General features: G+C 38.1%; 1 protein-coding gene and 1 long non-coding RNA gene across 2 annotated transcripts in view; one reads left to right on the top strand and one right to left on the bottom strand.

Moving 5' to 3' along the window:
* PACC1 (proton activated chloride channel 1) overlaps positions 1-20,041 on the top strand; it is a 168,448-nt gene that overhangs the window by 6,217 nt on the left and 142,190 nt on the right. The window contains exon 2 of the mRNA XM_058700205.1: positions 2,418-2,517. The gene's annotated coding sequence lies outside the window, so the exon portion shown is untranslated. The remainder of the gene's footprint in view (positions 1-2,417; positions 2,518-20,041) is intronic.
* LOC131495345 (uncharacterized) lies at positions 13,199-15,842 on the bottom strand. The gene is made up of 3 exons (XR_009253906.1): positions 15,749-15,842; positions 15,080-15,292; positions 13,199-13,367 (listed from the first exon to the last, which is right to left on the bottom strand). It is a non-coding gene; the product is annotated as an uncharacterized LOC131495345 (long non-coding RNA).

Raw genomic sequence — 20,041 nt, forward strand, 5'->3', positions numbered from 1 at the left:
AGGTTAAAACTTAAAAGTCGGTTAAAAACCTAGGTTTTAGAGTTGGATCTAAATTTCTTTCATCCTTTTTTTAAATTTTTTTAAAGAATTTTTTTATGTTTACTTAGTTTTGAGAGAGAGAGAGAGAGAGAGAGAGACAAACTGTGAGTGGGGAAGGGGCAGAGAGAGAGGGAGACAGAATCCAGAGCAGGGTCCAGGCTCCTAGCTGTCAGCAGAGAGCCCGACAGGGGGCTCGAACCCACGAACTGTGAGATCATGACCTGAGCCAAAGTCAGATGCTTAACCAACTAAGCCACCCAGGCGCCTCTTTTTAATTTTTTAATGTTTATTTTTGAAAGACAGAGACAGCATGAGTGGGGGAGGGTCAGAGAGAGAGGGGGAGACCCAGAATATGAGGCAGGTTCCAGGCTCTGAGCTGTTAACACAAAATCCGACACAGGGCTCAAACCCATGAACCGTGAGATCATGACCTGAGCCGAAGTGGGACGCTCAACCGACTGAGCCACCCAGGTGCCCCTCTTTCATCCTTTTTTTAATTGAAGTATAGTTGACATCCAATGTTACATTAGTTTCATCTCTGCAACTCACTAGTGAGTTAACAATTCTATACACTATGCTATGCTCACCACCATAACTGTAGTTACCATCTGTCACCACATAACGTTATAACAACGTTATTGACTGCATTCCCTATGCTGTACTTTTCATCCCCTTGACTTACTTATTTTATAACTGGAAATGTTCATCTCTTAATTTCCTTCATTTATTTTGCCTTCCTCTCCTCAACACCCGCCCCTCTGGCAACCACCTGTCTTTTTCTCTTTATGTAGGAGACTGTTTCTAGGGTTTTTTTGTTTGTTTTTCTGCCTGCTTGCTTGTTCATTTATTTTGGTTTTTGGATACCACATACAAGTGCAATCATACAGTATTTGTCTTTCTCTGTCTTATTTCATTTAGCATAATACCCTCTAGTTCTATCTATGTTATCGCAAATGTCAAGATCTCATTCTTTTTTATACCTGAGTAATATTTCTGTGTGTGTGTGTGCACATGTGTGTGCGTATGTATACATACAACATCTTCTTTATCCATTCATCTATCAATAAGAATTTAGGTTGCTTCCATAACTTGGCTATTATAAATAATGCTGTAATAAACATAGGGATGCACATATCTTTTCAAATTAGTAGTTTCATTTTCTTTGGGTAAATAGTAGAATTACTGAATTTTATGGTATTTCTGTTTTTATTTTTTTGAGGAATCTTCGTACTGTTTTCCATAGTGGTTGAAACAATTTACATTCTCACCAGTAGTGCATGAGGGTTCCCTTTTCTCCACATCCTTGCCAACACTTGTTATTTCTTGTCCTTTTGATATTAGCTATTCTGACAGGCATAAGGTGGTGTCTCATTGTGGTGTGATTTGAATTTCCCTGATTCTTAGTGATGCTGGGCATCTTTTCATGTGGACCTACATTTGAATACCGACCTTATCATTTATTTAGCTGTAAAACTTCAGGCAAATAAATTTCTATGAGCATCCGTTTGCCTACCTATAAGATCACAGTAAAAAAAGTAAAATGCATGTCCTATCAGAGCTGCTATCAGGAGGATTTCAGATTAAAGCACCTGGCAGTGTCTTGCTCATAGCCTAATTCTTTTGAGTTGAAATCTTAAAGAAGGTATTTTAAATCACAGAACACTGCTATCTTAAGACAGAGGAGAGAATTCGGTTTTAGAACGAAGATGTAGGTGGCTGGATCTGACCTGTGGGCTCAAGAGGAATAATTACTCTCCCAACTTGTGTTTCCGTTAATTACACATTTTGATTTGTTGGATTTTTCTCAGAGAAAAGAAATAAGAGTGGCAATGGTGAAGAGAAAGGAAACAAGATGGGGAAATTGACAAGGGGAGAGATACCGACTGAAATAATGATGAATGAAAGAACAAACAGAGCATGGCACCAAAAACAGAGTTAGTAATATTATCCCATATAAGCTAGCTTGGTTCGTGGCATCTGTACTAAAAAAGAGAAAGGAGTAAGGAAGTTATATAAACAATGGAAAAAATAGCTATCTAAATATTTTGAAAAAAAATACAGTGAGAACCCCAAAGTTTCCTCTTATGCAGTGTTAATTTGTATATATTATATGTTAATGTTCAGGAAACAGTGGTTCAGTTATTTGCTCTGATTTCCTAAAGTTGTTAAATAATTTGATCAATGCAATGGTATTAGAGCAGCTACATTATGAACATTATGAAACAGAATACTACTTTTTTTTATCCCCAAAGAGCACAGAAAAAAAAAAAAAGACTTTTCTGTGCTCAAAGTGTCAAGGGTGAGGGTAAAATAAGGATGATTTCAAATAAGCAAGATCTCAAAAAAAAAAAAATCCTTCTCATTTGCCTTTGTCTCAGGAAGCTGAGGGGGTGCTCTGTCAAAATGAGGGAAGAAACCAAGAGGAAGGCGTGAGATGCTGGCACCAGGGATTCCAACTAGTGTCGCAAAGGAATAAAGGTAACTTTCTGAAATATTCCTAATATGGAAGATTGAAATAAAGAATTGAAGGAGTACAGGTGAAAGAAAAAGTTAGTTAAGAAATTAGGAGCTAAGAAGTAAGAGGAAGAAGAACACATACTCTGAACGTGTGCAGTTTCAAGAACGGGATAACAAATCTGGCCCTTAAGTCTCCTAGCATCCAAAGCAAAAGGGAAAATATACCCACTTGCAAGTTGCCTAATGTCCTTACGATAAAAACAAAGTGGTTGTTTCCTGAAAGACCTATTGTGGATCTTATAAAAAGGATCCTTTGCTCTTAATTGTATCCCCACATGTGTTTCATGTGACTGTTTCTTACAGTGTACCTTATGGCCCCAAAGCATTAGTAAGTAAAGGCAATTCTGTAAGGACTAAATAGTGCTCTCCAAGGTAGACCAAGGGCTTGTGATTGGTCAGGATATTATCATTTATTATTTATTTATTTTTATTATAGAGAGAGAGGGAGGGGCAGAGTGAGGGAGAGAGAGAGTCTTAAAGACACTCTGTGCTCAGTGCAGAGCCCAGTGTGGGACTCTATCCCATGACCCTGGGATCATGACAGCCGAAATCAAGAGTCCGATGGTCAACTGACTGAGCCACCTAGGCCCCCCGTGGATATTATTAATTGACATCCCATTAAACTTCATGGGAGGCTAGAAGGAGGTTGGTAGGTTAGTCTGTTATCCTAAACAATTTAGCTCTTTCCCCACACTAGCCCCGTTGAAGCAAAACAAGTTATCTTTGTTTAAAAAACTTTTTTAATGCTTATTTATTTTTGAGAGAGAGACAGAGCCTGAGTGGGGGGAGGAACAGAGAGAGAGGGAGACACAGTCTGAAGCAGGCTCCAGGCTCTGAGCTCTCAGCACAGAGCCCAGCATGGGGCTCAAACCCACAAACTACGAGATCATGACTTGAGCCAAAGTCAGGTGCTTAACCTTGACTGAGCCACCTAGGCATCCCCAAAACAAGTTCTTCTAACTACACTTGTCCTCATTAAAAGGCAGTTTTGTGGCATGTTCATTTGGGGTCTTGTGCCCTACCCCAAATGGCTCATCGGAGTATGCTTTCCTGTCTTAATTTCTTTTTTTTTTAAGTTTATTTTTATTATTTTGTGACAGAGAGGGTGAGAGAGATAGTCCCAAGCATGCTCCACACAGCACACAGCCTGATGTGGGGCTCAAACCCACGCACCCTGAGATCATGACCTGAGCCAAAATCAAGGTCAGATGCTTAACCAGCATCTGAGCCACCCAGGGGTCCTTACTTAATTTCTGAGAGAATTTTGATGAATGCAGTTTTTCTCTAATGCATTACATTTCCAATAATGTTTTAGTACCTTTAGGCTGGATTTTCTGGCTCTTCCATTAATCTAGCTCTGAATATAGTCTAGACAGAAAACTTTCTGATTGCCCTGTTCCTTCAACAGGTAGCATTCGGGATACCGTGTCCCTCAAGCAGTCTTTCATAAGCACTTATTTCCTATAACCAAGCTTATATTAATAATTAAGATGGTATTTAGTTAGAATCTATAAAGTTTGGACAACTAACTAGAATTTTCAGTTGTGTCACATATTCCCCTAACCACTAATGAGAATTTGCTGTGCCACCTGTACAGTCACCGGTTTTGAAAAATTCAGCCCCTATGCTTTCATCTGATATATTTTCCGTGAGTAATAATTATTAATGGAAAATCAAGTATAATTTTTATAACTCATTGAGTGTTTGCCATTATTTAACCTATAGTTCACTGGTTATTGAACAAGCATTATAAGTATATTTTTTAAATGGCTTTTGAACTAACCTTTAGAAAGATAAACATTTTTTGCTATTAATCTCTTTTGTGTCTAGCAGAATATGTTTATTTACACAAAAATAACTAAATCTCTCTGATATCCTAAAATTTGAAACCTTAAAAGTCGACGTCTATTTGTGCAGTATTATTATCTGCTCTTCTCTGGGAGGTTTATTATATTTCAAAGTAATAAACTACACTCCTGCCACTTACAGGTCAGTTATTACTATGGTAGAATTTCTGTTGTCTCTAAGAGAGTCTAAAATGCTTGAAATTGAAGACTAGAAAATGCTGTGGTAGCTCAGTAGAACCCATGGTGACATTTTTATTCTGACCTGAAGTAAATTACCGTGTAGTAACGATTCAGTGAAATAATATTTCTTCCCAAATCAACATTTGTCATTGCTACAAAAATATATCTAACTGTTTCTTTTATTTTTTTATGACTGTTGTTAATTTTTGGCTCTTTTTAAAATGAGAAAAATACTTTTCTCAAATCTGATATGATTTATAAACCACGATCTCTGAAATACTGAATGATGTATTTGTATAAATAAAACTGTCATAAATTTAGAAATCAGTTTTGTAAGTGAGAAAATACCACAGATGCCAAAGAGGGGTTTTTTTGTTTGTCAAAAAATTTTTTTCCAAATTTAGGCAAATTATTTTGACTTTAGAAAAATCTGTACAACAAGAATTTTCAGGAGTGATGTTAGCAAGATGGCAAAATGGGAAGCCCTGGATCCTGCTTCTCTCACAAACACACCAATTCAGCGCAACAATTCATGAACAAATTCACATTATGTAAAATCCAGAAACTAATTGAAAGGCTCTTGCACCCTAAGTGAATATGAAATCAGACTCAGCAAAGCCAGTAGGGAGATTCAGGATCCTTTTTCGCCAGAGTCCCTGTTCCCAGCACAGTGCTATATAATCAGGAAGAGAACCCCTAATTCCCCGTTTCTCCTAGGGATGGAGAGATTGGTTCATGCACTCAGCACCCCAGCATTTCCCAGGGGGCTCCCAGAGGACTGGTTTCTATCTTTTAAGTCTTAGAACTCTAATGGGCTAGCAGAATCTAGCCACCTGAGAGAGAATGGAAATAGCAGCTTGGGCCGATAGATGTTATGGATCTTCCCTCCTTCTAAGCATGGAGTGAACAGATGTCAGTCTTGGAGCCCTGATGGGTCTGGTGCTGTCTAGCCACCTCAGGGAGAAAGGAGACTGCGGTTTGGACTGATAGATGCAACTGTGTCACCACCCCTGGCTTAGCACAGAGTGAGCAGACAAAACCCATGCTTCCTACTTCTCCCTGTAGAGAGAAAGAGTTGACAGAGTCCCCCAAACCTTTGGCAGGGCTGACAGTGGGAGTCTTCTCTTGTATGAGGTCAGTCCATGCACACAGGTGCAGGTGCCTGCTTTGTCCAATGTACAGACACCAACACAGACAAGGAAAATGAAGAATCAGGCAAAGGTGTTCCAAACAAGGAAGCAATATTAATTTCTAGAAACTGACCCTAATGAAATGGAATTATAGGATTTACCTGACAGAGACTTCAAAATAACTGTCATAGATGCTTACTGAGATCAACAGAAAAGTGCATGAACAAAGTGGGAATTTCAACAAAGATGTAGAAAATATTAAAAAGTACCAAACAGAAATCATGGAGCTGAAGAACACAATTGCTGAACTAAAAAATTCACTAGAAGGGTTTAACAGCAGACTAAATCAAGCAGAAGAAAGAGTGTGTGAACTCGAGAACAAATCATTGGAAGTAATTCAGTCAAAAGAGCAAAATGAAAAAGAATGAAAGAGAGTGAAGAAAAGTTAAGGGATTTATGAGGCATCATCAAACAGAGTAATATATGTATAAGGAAAGTCCCAGAGGGGAAGAGAGGGAGAAAGGACCAGAAAGCTTATTCAAAGAAATAATGTCTGAACAAACCAGGGGGAGGAAATGAATATCCAGATCCAAGAAGCCCCCCACACACTAACTAAGTGACCACAAAGAAATCCACACTGAGACACAATCAAATTGTCAAAGGTCAAAGGCAAAGAATTTTGAAAGCAACAAGATAAAAGCAGCTTGGTGTGTACAAGAGAACCCCCCATAAGACTATCAGTGAAGTTTTCAACAGCAACCTGCAGACCTGAAGGAAGTGGAATGACATATTCAAAGTGCTGCAAGGGAAAAAAAAATCCAACCAAGAATACTGTACTCAGCAAAATTATCCATCATAAAAGATGGAGAAATAGACTTTCCCAAACAGATGAAAGCTCAGAGTTCATCACCATTAGACCTGCCTTACAAGACATGCTAAGGAGAATTCTTCATGTTGAAATGAAAGGGTGCTAAATAACAACATAATAGCATAAGAATACATGAAACTGTGGTAAAGGTCAATACATAGACAAATACAGGATACTGTATTATAATAGTGGGTAAGTCAATTTTAATTCTAGTATAAAAACTAAAAGAGAAAAGTATTAAAAATAAATATGACTAAAAAATATGTTAAAAGGTATACAGTATGAATGCATGTAAATTGTGACAATAATAACATAAAGTGTTGGAGGAGAAGTTGAAGTATAGAGTTTTTATACATAACCAAACTTAAGTTTATCAGCTTAAAACAGACCGTTACGGGGGTACCTGGCTGGCTCAGTTGGAAGAGCATGCAATTCTTGATCTTGAGGTCACAAGTTTGAGCCTCACATTAGGTATAGAGATTACTTAAAAATAAAATCTTAAAGAAATAGACTTACAACTATAAAATAGTTTATGTACGCTCCAAGGTTCACACACACACACACACACACACACACACACACACGCACACAATTCCTATAGCAGTTACACAAAAGAAAAAGAAAAAAGAATTAAGGCATACCAATGCAATATGTATTGCCACCTATAAAGGAAAACAGAGGAAAAATAGACAAAAGAAGTAAAAGAGTAATAGAAAACAACTAACAAAATGGCAATAATAAAGTCTTCCCTATCAGTGATTAAATGCAGATGGATTGAATTCCCCATCAAAAGGCATAGAGTGGCTGAATGGATTTAAAAAAAAAAAAAGTATACTGTTGGGTCTACAAGAAACTCACTTCAGATTTAAGGACACACATAGGCTGAAAGTAGAGAGAAGAAAAAGATATTCCATGTAAATGATAAAAGTGAAGGGGTAGCTATACATATATTAGAAAAAATAGACTTTAAATTTTAAAAATGTCATGAGACGAAGGACATCATTAATGATTGAAGGATCAAGCACTAGAAAGAACAGTTATATATGCGCCCAATATCAGAGCACATAAATATATAAAACAAACATTGACAGAAGTGAAGGGAGAAATAAATCACAATACAGTAAAATAGGATTCTTTGATATCCTACTTTCAATAATGGATAGACCATCCAGATAGAAAGTCAATAAGGAAACAGAGGACTTAAACAACACTACTGACCAAATGGACCTAACAGACATATACAGAATATTCCACCCAAAGCAGCATACACCTGCTCATGTGCATGCAGATTCTTCTTCAATGTAGATCACACATTAGGTCACAAAACAAGTCTTAGCAAATTAAGAAGATTAAAATCATATCAAGTATCTTTTCTGACCATAATGGAATGAAACTGGAAGTCAATAGCAGAAGGAAACTGGAAGAAAATTCATGAATATGTACAAATTGAACAACACAGTCTTGAATAACTTCCGGGGCAAGGAAGAAATCAAGAAGGAAATTAGGAATACCTTAGAACAAACAAAATGAAAACACAACATACTAAAACTTACAGGGTCCGGGATGAGATGGTTTCACTGATGAAGTCTATAATGTTTAAAGAATTAATTGAGAAGAATTTCTCAAACTCTTCCAAAAATCTTCCTGAAGATTAAGGAATATTCACTTTATGAAGTCAGCGTTACCCTGATACCAAAGCCAGATGAAGGTACCACCAGAAAAGGAAACTACATGCCAAGACTCCTAATGAATATAGACAAAATACTGGCAAGCTGAATCCACCAGCATGGAAAGAAATCCGTGTATATACAGAGAATCGGTCTTTGACAAGGGTGCCAAGAATACACAGCAGGGAAAGGATAGTGTCTTTAACAACTGGTGCTGGGAGAACTGGGTATCCACATGCAAAAGAATGAAATTGGACCCTTTTCTTACACCATACACAAAAATCCACTCAAAATGGATTACTTAAAAATAAAACCCCAAACCGTAAAACACCTAGAAGAAAAAAGAAGGGAACAGTTTCATCACATTGGCCTTGGCAATGATTGACACTAAAAGCACTGACATCAAAAACAAAAGTAAGTGGGACTACATGAAATTAAAAGTTTCTGTGCAGCAAAGAAAACAATCAACAGAATGAAAAGACAGCCTATGGAATGGGAGAAAATATTTGTAAACCACATATCTGATAAGAGGCTAATCTTCAGAATATATGAAAAGGTTGATTTATATGTCAGCCAGATGCCCAGATATCTGGTAAGACATTATTTCTGGGTGTGTTTGTGAAGGTGTTTCTGGAAGAACTCAGTATTTGAATCAGTAGACTGAGTAAAGAAGATCCACCTTCACCAAAGTGGACAGGCATCATCCAATCCATGGAGGGCCTGAACAGAGTAAAAATGTGGAGGAATAGTGAATCCTCTCTTTTTGAGCTGTGACATTTTCTCCTGCCCTTGCACATCAGAGCTCATGGTTCTTGGCCCTTGAGCCTTTAGTCCTTACCATCAGCCCCCCTGGTTCTCAGGTACTTGGACTCATACCAAATTATACCACCGGCTTCACTCATTCTCCAGATTGCAGACGGCAGGTTGTAGGACTTCTTAGCCTCTATAACCATGTGAGCCAATTCCTATAATAAGTTACTCCTTGTATAAATATACATGTAAATATACTATTGGTACTGTTTCTCTGGAGAATCCTAATACAATATATGAGGAACTCATAAAGCTCAATAATAAAAACAGACCAACGACAACCTAATAATCTGATAAGAAAATATGTTAAGGACTGGAATAGACATTTCTCCAAAGACATAAAAATAGCCAATAGGTATGTGAAAAAATGCTCAATGTCACTAATCATTAGAGAACAACAAATGAAACTCACAATGAGGTATCACCTCACACCTCTCAGAATGGCTATTATCACAAAACAAAAGACAAGTGTTGATGAGACTATGGAGAAATTGGGACCTTTGCAGACTTTTGGTGGGAATGTGAAATGGTGCAGTTGCTTTGGAAAACTATGGAGGTTCCTCAAAAAATTCCCAGTAGAAGTACCATATGACCCAGCAATCCCACTTCTGAGTATCCGAAAGAATTGAAATCAGGATCTGGAAGAAATATTAGCACTCCTATGTTCATTGCAACACTATTCACAATAGCTCAGATAAAGAAAGAGCCAAAACTTGTCTATCAACAGATGAATGGATAAAGAAAATGTATATACATACAAGGGAATACTACTCAGCTTAAAGAAGGTAATTCTGCAATATGTGATAACATGGATGAATCTTGAGAACATTATGCTAAGTGAAATAAGTCAGTTACAGAAATACAAATACTGCATGATTCCACTAATATGATGTATATAAAATTGTCAAGTTCATAGAATCAAAGAGTGGAATGGTGGTTGTCAGGGATTGGCAAGAAGGGGAAATGGGGATTTACTAACCAACAAACATAAAGTTCGTTAAGCAAGATGAATAAGCTATAGGGATCTGCTGTGTAATATTGTACCTATAGTCAACAATAATGTACGTTTAAATTTTTTGTTGAAAGCATAGATCCTACCAGTATTTTGGAATGAGTCAAATAAGCCTCTCTTATTCCTTCTCCTGCAGTCTCTGTTTCATACCCTCGAATGGGCATGGTCTGTTTTTGTCTATATACTTGGTGGGCTTGGTGTCCTTAGTGCGTGTGTGTGTGTGTGTGTGTGTGTGTGTGTGTGTGTGTGTGTGTGTGTAATATGAATGTTTCAGTGAGATATCTGCCTTTCCACACCCACCTTCTCTTCCATCTTTGTACCCTAGGATCAGAGTGATTTGAGGGACAGTCATAACTTTCCCACACTTTTCATAAAGGAAGTGTCTTTACATAGTTCAGGTGTCTGCTAAACATTTTCCTCAAGTAAAGACACATGATCCCCTTGCATTAGATTTACAATTTCAATTAGTAGAGGGAAAAGAGAGACATAAAATCATTTTTAGAAGAGAACTTGGCATAGGATGAGCAAATATCAGGCCACTGGAAATAAACATTCTATGGGAAGAGGGGCCCATAGTCCAACCCAAGCACTGACTTGGGAGACCTGGATTTTACTGCTGGTGCCTCTCTATCTGGGAGACCTAGTCTGGTCCCTGGGCCCCTGTTTGTTTCTTTATCTGGAAGATGAAGGGGTTCAGTGACCTTTAAGATTCCTTCCACTTCTATGATTCTGTGCTTTAAATGACTTTTACATAACAGAGTACTTGAATTGCCAAAACTTAAGCCTTAGCCTTTTTTTTTTGCATTGCTGTATTGTCCCTTCACTACATCGTTGTGATGTAAACATGAGTCTTTCAGAATTTCCACTTTTCAGATGGGAGTCTGAGCTGGGTGACTTTGGGTCATGTGATAGATTGCCTAACCTCATTTTAGGCGGCTTCCTTGGATCATCGCATGTTTAGGAGAAAAACAAGCTAGTCTCTTTCAAACAAAAGAGCTTATTCTACATCACTGTTATGTTGGCTGAAAGCAAGGACTTGGTTTGGGTACAGTCTCTACCACGTAAATCAAGTCATCTGTAAGAGCCATTGCTCTAATTTCTGTAATTCTGTGACTTTCCACACCTACATCTGTATTTACACAGTAGAATCCTCCATGATCAAATCACAAATTCGTGTGATTCTTTTCTATATGAAAGAGAGGAAGGCAACTAACATTTTTTGAGAGCCTAATATACCCTAGATCTGGTGTTAATGATAATTACCTCTTTTAGTTTTTAAAGAGCTTTAGGAGATAAGCTCTTTATGTGTGATAAAATGGAAATATCTTCAGGATTAATTGTAATGTTGAAAAAAAAGGTAAAATACAGATGAGCATTTATGGCATAATCCCATTAAGTTTTGTTGTTGCTGTTTTTGTTTTTGTTTCAATGTTTATTTATTTACTTTTTAAAAAATTCTTTTTAATGTTTTATTTACTTTTGAGACAGAGAGAGTCAGAGCATGAACGGGGAAGGGACAGAGAGAGGGAGACACAGAATCCAAAGCAGGCTCCAGGCTCTGAGCTGTCAGCACAGAGTCCCATGCGGGGCTTGAACCCACGAACTGTGAGATCATGACCTGAGCTGAAGTCAGATGCTGAATGGACTGAGCCACCCAGGCACCTCTGTTTATTTACCTTGGAAAGAGAGAGCACACATGTGCAAGCAAGGGAGGGCTGGGGAGAGAGAGAATCCCAAACTGGCTCAGCCCCACCAGTACAGAGCCCTACGTGGGGCTCAAACCACAAACTCAGCCAAAACCAAGAGTCGGATGCCCAACCAAGCCACTTGGCACACCCCCCACCACTCATTAATTTTTTTAAAGTTAGATCCTGTACATGCCTAGAAAAATTCAGCAGAATTCCACAAGAAAGTGTTAACAGTGGTTAATTCTGGTAAATGTTACTAGGGGTTAAAAATAGAGTAAAAGAAAAATATTTTTACTTTCATTTTATACCCTTTTGCACTTTTTTTTTTTTTTTTTGTAATGAAGAGCAAGTATGAACCTAGTTCTTATATCTGTCCCCTTTAGGAGAAAGGAAATAAGAGACTTTGAAGAGTCAAGAGCATCAATGTTTGTTGTACAACTTATTTTTATTGTTTTCTTCATGTGAAGAAAATGATATTAAAGTAGAAGAAAATATAGTTGGCCTAAGTACAGACAAATGCATAAGCTTATTTTTCGGGTTTTGTTTTGTTTTTATTTGGTTGTTTTTGTTTGTTTGTTTGGAGGGTTAGAGGGGAGATCCTAATTGTCTCTCTTCTGCTGTTGGAATCTAACTTCCAGCTTTTTGGCAAATGCAGCTCAGGGATAGATGATGTGTGGTGAGATAAAGACTTATGTGTGCGGTTTGATGCAATCACAGGATTTAGTTGTGGTTGCACAGTGTAAGATTTATTCACTTCTTTATTCTTCCTTGCTTTGGTGTAGAAAGTGTGTTTTGCATTTGAATAAAATGCAAAGTAGAAGAAGAATGTCTGAAACTCTACATGGTACTCATGTCCTAAGACAACTCTAAAACTCAAAGATACTCGTCCAAATATAGAGTTGGCTGAAAAACGTGCTTTGTGATGTTTATAGGTTTGGGTTTAAATAAAATGGCATCCCACCCTTAGTCCCAGGCAAAAGAGGCTTCTGCCTTGGATGCCAGGCTTCAGAGGGCCCTGCAAATACACACACACACACACACACACACACACACACATACTGTACTAATGAGCACATGAGTGCCTCTGTCTTAGAATCTGGTGCTCAACACTGACATGGAACCACCTATAACCCTAAACATCTGCTTCAGTGACTAACACAATTCAGGTCCAATAGAATGCAAATTACGTGCAAATCTTGACTATAACAACATATCAAGTGATTTGACTAAAATGAAAGCAATTATATAGCATTTATGAATTATGTATGTCTTTATTTTATTACTCATCCAATACAGCTCATCAACAGAACATCCAGACTTATCAGATAATAAGGAAATTTTGATGTCTTCCCTGTTTTGCTCATATAAAAACCACAAGTTTCACCTGTTGTTCAGGTTGGGTGTTGTATTAATCAGCTTGGGCTGCCATAGCAAGCTGCCACAGCCTGAGTGGCTTAAACAGCAGACATTTATCTTCTCACAGTTCTGGAGGCCGGAAGTCCAAGATCCAGGTGCCACAAGGTTGTTTGCTTTCTGGTGAGTCTTCTCTTCCTGACGTGCATACATCTAGCTTCTCCCTGTGTCCTCGTGTAGCCTTTCCTCTATGCACCTGCGGAAAGAGCGATCTCTAGTGTCTCTTCCTCTTAGAAGGACACCAGTCCTTTCACGTTAGGGCCCTACCCTTTTGACTTCATTTCACTTTAATTCTTTAAAGGTCCTGTCTCCAAATATACTCACATTGGGGGTTAGGGCCTCAACGTATGCATGTGAGGGAAGACGACACAATTCAGTCCGGAACAGGTGTTATGAAGGTGTTTTTGTCAAGGTAGATGTGTAGACTCTCTTTACTCAACAGTTTGCTAGCTTGATTTATAACTTTTACATATTTAGACGTTTGGCATGTGGTCCCCCGCCTGTGCTCTAGACCCCACGAGTATGAGGAGGCAGGCCGACAACAAAGAATACGTGTATGCTACAATTCGTAGCTAAGAGTGGCTTCCATCAAACCTAGCTCAAGGGTTATTTACAGAAGAACTCGTCAGTGAGTAAGGCAGTCTTTCAGGGGAGTGATCTGTAGTATGAGGCAGCAAGCTGTGTGTTACAGGAAATGTCAAAGCTGAGGGTGGTTGACCAAATGGCAAGAATGTTGAGAGGCATATGCCTATGCCGAGTAGAAGGTAAAGACGTGATCATCAAGACCCTTCCCAATTTTAAAATCCCGAGAAGCCTCCATGTTCTAGAAATACAGGCTCTCAGGTCTTCTTCCTCAGTTATATCTTCTAGAAAACGATGCTTGCTTTCTAAATGCTGGAGTCAGAGAAATTTTCCTAGGGCCCTTAGTTTCTTCTGAATGTTTCGCTTTATGTCTATTTAATCTGTTAGGCCACAAAAGCTATTTTTGAGTTGTATGTGCTTTCAAAGGCAGGCAGACTTTTGGCATATTTCAGGTTAAGCTGTAAAACTGCTATTTAGTGAGAAAAACCAAAAACAATCCCAAGCCAAAAATGCATTGCTTTCTACTTCAGATAATTTCTAAACAAGGTATTTGCTTCACATACAATCACAATCATAAGGGGATATTATAATAGATTTTACATTCTCTAGAAAATGGGTGGTACACATATATGTGGAAAACTTGAAAGTATTATTTAGGGGTGTCTGGTGGCTCAATGGGTTAAGTGTCTGACTCTTGATTTCAACTCAGGCCATGATCTCACGGTTCATGAGTTCAAGCCCCATGTCAGGCTCTGTGCTGACAGTGCAGGCCTGCTTGGGATTCTCTCTCTCTCTCTCTCTCTCTCTCTCTCTCTCCCTCTCTCCCCCCCCCCTCCCTCCCTCCCTCCCTCTCTTCTTACCCCTCCCCATCTCAAAATAAACAAACTTAAAAAATAAAGGAAGAAAACATTATTTACCAAGATCTAACTGTGGAAAAGCTGGAGTCATTGATGGTTTTCCTTACCTCAGAAAGCTTTCTTTCAGTAATTGTCTACCTTTTTACAGAAAAGGGAACAAATGCCTTGTACTGAGAATAGTAAAGTAGGAAAAGACTTTAGTGGTAGGTCACCTGATCCTTTCAACTCCTTGTACTAGTAAAGAAATAGACTCAGAGGAGATAGACAACTCGCCTAAGGTTATACATCTAGTTACTAGTAAAACCAGGATGAGACGAAGGTCTCTCCTGCTCCCAATTTGTTTCCATATACTGTGCTGTCATGGTCAGGTCACCAAACCATTCAGAATGTGGACTCCCAATAGTAAGAATCAAAAGCACACTGGAGAGAATAATGTCCCCATTTACAAACAAAACAAAACAAAATTTACCTCACAAAATATCTGATGTTGTGATGATAATTTCTGTTTCTCAGTTCTATTATTCTAGGTATTGAAATCATACAAATAATCCAGAATTTCCAAACCAGAAGGCCATAAGTGGAGGCCATCAAGTTCTCTCTCTCTCTCTCTCTCTCTTTCTCTGCACCTCAGTGAATGGCATTCAAATCCTGCCATCCTTTTTTCTGTCACTGTTTATCCTTTCTGTATAAAAACAAAACCAGACAAAAACAAAACCTATAGGCATTTTTAGTCCTTCTCAATAAAATATTTTAAAACATTGCAGCATATAAATCAGAAAACTCTTTTTGAAGTTTAGAGGGCTCCCAAGGAAACCCCTGTAAGACACGGTAGGCATAGCCAAAGAATATAGGAAAACTAGAAAACCTTCAGTGAAAAAAAGAAGATGGAAACCATAAAAGGTAACTTCACTTGCTTAACACAGACTGTGTGAGGAACTGAAACACGAAGGAAAAGGCACCCAAACTGGAACTTAGGTCAAGTCCACCAAGAAGAGGAATGAGGCCAGGCAGCACTGGAGGCTCACGGTGTTAGAAGCAGAAAACCCAAAACAGGAAATGAAAGTCAAATGACAAAAGACGAAGGGAAATTAAGAATTCTTTATATAAGGAACTAGAGAAATAAAAGGGAAAATATTACCTTATTAGGTACTGGGGAGAGAAGTAAATAGCCACTAGCATATGCGGCCCAGTCAGCATGCACAGAAATTCTAAGGGAGTCAGTACTCTCCCTGTCTCCCGAGAGGCCTCCGCTGCCTGGTATCTGTTACTCATGGGGAATTATCTCCAAAAGCCCCAATTTCCTGAACTGAATGTGAGTTGGTAGCAACAGTGTCTTCTTAAAAGGGTAAACCAGGCGATGTTGCTAAAGCATTTAGCATAAATGCCTGGTACCTAATTCATGCTGGCTACATGGCAGCTGTTATTAATGTCATTACAAACTTATTAAGCCAAATATTTATTCTTTCCTGATACTCGTACTTATTTATTATGGATATAGCGTGGCACTTATAAGACCTTCAAATACACATGTAGATAAGGCCATTGCTTGTCATGCCTGTTTCATCAACATCCTTGATCATGGGTCATCAGTTACAAATTTTACTGTCTCAAATTTATAAGAAAATAGAATAGAGTCAGCTTAAGCAATTTTCCCAACATGATACAGTAAGTCAGTGACTTAGCTGAACACAAGACCTGCATCTCAGAGACCTGTACTCGAGCCAGGATGTTCTGCTAGGGTAAAAAAAGCCAATTAGTTATTTTACATTCTTATTTATAAGCTGCATCATGAAGCATAATCTAAGCAATGATTTAGACTGATTTAATTATAGAAAATGTAAATTTTCCATGTGATACTGAATATTTCTTGAAAGGAATGTCTAAAGCACCATTTATATTTGCAAACCAGGAACAGCAAACATTGAAGGTACAGAAGCATTTAATATTGAAAATGTGTTCATATTGGGGCACCTGGGTGGCTCAGTCAGTTAAGTGTCCATCTTTGGCTCAGGTCATGATCTCACAGTTCGTGAGTTCGAGCCCCGCATCAGGCTCTGTGCTGAACGCTCAGAGCCTAGAACCTTCTTTGGATTCTGTGTCTCTTTCTCTCTCTGTCCCTCCCCCTGCTTGTGTTTGGTGTCTCTCTCTCTCTCTCTTTCTCAAAAATGAATAAACATTAAAAAAAAAAGAAAAGAATATTTAAAATGTGTTCATATTGCAAAACAAATCATTCACAGGTTGTATATGCTGATTGGGAAACATGATCTTACATTCTTATCACACTGAAAATTTGTGTTTTATTTATTTAGCTTTATTTTCCGCCCCTCTGCAATACTAATATAAGTATTAGTGATATTAATATTAATAACCAGTGTTTTTCCTAAATTTTTACCATACCCTTCCCTACCTCTGAGGTCACCACCTTTTAATTACAAGACATTATATAGAGGAAGGATGTAAATTGATAAAGAGGCTACTGAGTGTGCATTTATTCATCCCAAATTCTATAGTGGGGACCAGAAAGGCCAGAGAGGCTATAAACATCTAGAGTCCCAGATTTAAGGTTTAGAGCTCATTGAATTTCCAAACAACAACGGGGAGATCAACATTCTAATTTTGCCAAGTAAGGACATTTAAAACAACAACTATTACCGTATACTAACATCATTCTTTACTGAAAGAAATACCATGTGAACTTTAAGAAAAACCTACTAGGAAGAACAAAAATATCAGTGTAAAGGCAATTAACAAGAAGTGATAAATGACAGACTGTCTCATATGCGTGTGTGTGTGTGTGTGTGTGTGTGTGTGTGTTTTCTAAATGTTTAAGTTATTTCTCATTTTTCTGGAGATCAGTGATCAAAGACACGGCCCAATTCTTGTACTAATCTTTGAGAGCTGCTTCAGAGATTTCCAAAAAATCGTTTTGGGGGCCAGATAAGTATAAAATACAGAAATAACCAGGTGACTCTTATTGAGGGGTTCCTCTACTCCAGGCCCTGTGCTGAGCACGTGGTTTGCCTGCAGTGTGATGACCAACTGGTGATGTTCCTCCTGGTAAGGAACCTGCCCCTGCTTCTTTCTGGTTGTCATGACCATGAAAGCCACCCCAAGCATCTCACTGGGGTGCTGTTTTTTCCAAAAACATGATCATCATATGAAAATTTAAAACGACAATATAACAATGGCTTGATTAGTCCTAGGCCATTGCAACAGGATCTAGCCACAACTGGGGTACAGTGTTCTTCTCTCACAAAGGGACAGAAAGTTGCCAGGTTTTTTGCCACAAGCTTCTGTGCTGTGACAAAGCACTGCTTTGACCAGTATACTGGGCCTGGTCCGAGACCACAACAGCCAGCCACTATGACAAATCAAAAATAGCCCCAGAGTCTAAATCAAGACATATGGAGAGTGACCACCCTGAGTCATGCGGACCCATTTGTTACATACTTTATTTTTGGATAATTTTAGTAGGGATCGAAAGTGTTTCGTTTGCTGGTTCTTCTCTCCAAATAAGAGTACAAAGAAAGGAACTAAGTCATGTGGTTCTATTTAACTTACCATGAAGGCTGCAGCTGAGTCTCGATGATGTGATTCTTCGGCTTTGTAAAGGCCATGGCTAACTGGTTAGGACGATATGTTTCTCTGAATTGCCTAAAATGCCAAGATAGTAGCTCACAATCTATTGTGTGTGAAAATTTTGCTCCCAGGAATGCATGCTGTCATCCTAAGATCTTTGTTGCCAGTCAGGGTGATAAAACACAAGTAAATGAGGGTGCTGATGTGGGATAGAACGCAGAGGATGTAGGAGAAAGCTTGTTTGCCTTATTTAGGCCTGTTTCCGATTTGAGATTTGAGTGGATTCTAGAAATATTTATAATTTACATTGTAAGTCCTCTAAGTATAAATATTTCATCTTAGCAAATGTATTAGTATCCTCATCCTTAAGAATGGTTTCCATGAGTACATGTAATCTAGGTTTTTCACCATCATCTGGTCCTCCCACCAAACTAAACCCATATCCTATTGTTCTCCTTCCACTGCTCTTTGTTCTTGCGAAATGCCAAGACCATTGTCACCCTAGGGCCTTTGCATTTGCCATTTCTTCTACCCACAGTTGTCTCCCCATCATCATCACATAACTGCTTCTTGTCATTTAGGTCTCTGTTCAAATATCATTTCTTGTAGAAGCCTTCTCTGACCACGTTGGCTGGAGTAACCTGTCCTATCAATCACTCTCTAATACTTTACCTTAGTTTATTATCTTTATAGCACTTACGACTGTCTGAAAACATCTTGCGCCCTTATTTGCTAACTTATTGTTTGCCTTCTCTAGAATGAAAGCCCCATGAGAACAGGGACTTTGTCTTGTTTGTTCCCACAGCCCAGCACTAGAATTTCTGGCACACAGCAGCACTTAATAAACGTTCTTTGCATGAATGAACAAAAGGATGGAAGAATTCACCTGTATTTCCATATTTTGTCAACTTTATCCCAGAAAGTTCATGTCTAAATGGTACAAAGGCTAATCAATATTCACTAATTCTCTTGATCATTTTGTCAATAGCAATAGGCCAAATGACTCATGATTTAAGTTATCTGGCTTCACTGTCTATAATTGATCAGATCATTGAACAGTTGCCAGAACCCCTCTTCACTTAAGTTATATAGCTCCGTCTAAAAGAGAATCATATAAGAGCACAAATAAAATTTTAATATAAAAAGGAAAGGTTAGAGTCATTTAGGATACACAAATACTTCTTAAAACAAATATCTAATTTAAATGAAAAAATCATTTTTCATAAGAAAAGAAAACACTAAAAGCAAGAGGCCTATCCTTTCCATTTTAAGAATATTGATCTGGAAATTCTAACTCATGCAATAAGATAAGAAAAAGAAAGAAAGGATAGAATATTTTAGAGGCAAAATTATCTTTACAAATAATGATTATCTACCAGGAAAACTTAAGATAATTTTTTAGAGGACTAATAGTGAAGTTCAGGGAATTAGAGTTACAAAATAAGCACATAAGTTGTGATCGATTTCTTACAGAGAAGCAATAGTTCTTTAGGAAACGCAAAGAAGAAAATAGCTAACCAATGTTACAGATGTTAATATACCAGCCACGGTTTTGTTTTTCTTTTCCTAGTATCTGAGGACGGCATTAATCTTAGACTGTAGAACAGGACTACAGAGTTGAACATAATACTGTGTTTTTCTGTGATAAAGCGTAACTTCCCACTTGTTCATTCTGCTAACATTTATACTCGTCATCTGTGTATCGTTCTGTACAAGAAGCATGCAGAAAACAAAGGGAAAGGAGGAAACATGGTGTCTGCTCTTGAAGGCTTTATAATTATGATGGAAAGAAGTAATTGTGAAACCATTAGAAAACCGTTTGTGGTAACATTTATTTAGTAAATACTTAGGA

Source organism: Neofelis nebulosa, chromosome 15 (assembly GCF_028018385.1).
Source record: "Neofelis nebulosa isolate mNeoNeb1 chromosome 15, mNeoNeb1.pri, whole genome shotgun sequence".
NCBI lineage: Eukaryota > Metazoa > Chordata > Mammalia > Carnivora > Felidae > Neofelis > Neofelis nebulosa.